The sequence below is a fragment of the Egretta garzetta genome, unplaced genomic scaffold (genome assembly GCF_000687185.1).
Source record: "Egretta garzetta isolate BGI_Z169 unplaced genomic scaffold, ASM68718v1 scaffold385, whole genome shotgun sequence".
In the NCBI taxonomy this organism is placed as follows: domain Eukaryota; kingdom Metazoa; phylum Chordata; class Aves; order Pelecaniformes; family Ardeidae; genus Egretta; species Egretta garzetta.
In genome coordinates, this window is record NW_009259793.1 from 34,492 (window position 1) to 34,837 (window position 346).

At 63.6% G+C, this 346-nt stretch overlaps 1 protein-coding gene across 1 annotated transcript in view; it reads right to left on the reverse strand.

Moving 5' to 3' along the window:
* Nucleotides 1-346, reverse strand: part of LOC104127035 (band 3 anion transport protein) — a 16,654-nt gene that overhangs the window by 13,085 nt on the left and 3,223 nt on the right. The gene's annotated exons all lie outside the window — the stretch shown is intronic.

Below are 346 nucleotides of genomic sequence, written 5' to 3' on the forward strand. Positions count from 1 at the left end.
CAGGTGCCTGCAAGTGTGCGCATGCACGTGTGTGTGTGTGTGTGTGTGTGTGTGCAAGTGCAAGCGTGCATGCGTGTGTGTGTGTGCAAGTGTGCGCACGCGTGTGAGGGCAAGAGAAAGCAGCATGCGTGGAAGTTTGGGGGGTGCTTGTGCCCGTATTTGTGTGTGCTTGTGCCGGTGTGCGTGTGCGTGGACGGACGTGCGAGTGTGCATGAGTGGGGGTGTGCACTCTCGGGGGGGCTGCGTGGGAGCCTGCGCACCTCCTGGTGTGCGTCTGCCCTCTGCGTACCCCGGCTTCCACCAAGGGGCTGTGCGTGCCTACACCGGGGTGCTCCTGTGCGCCTCC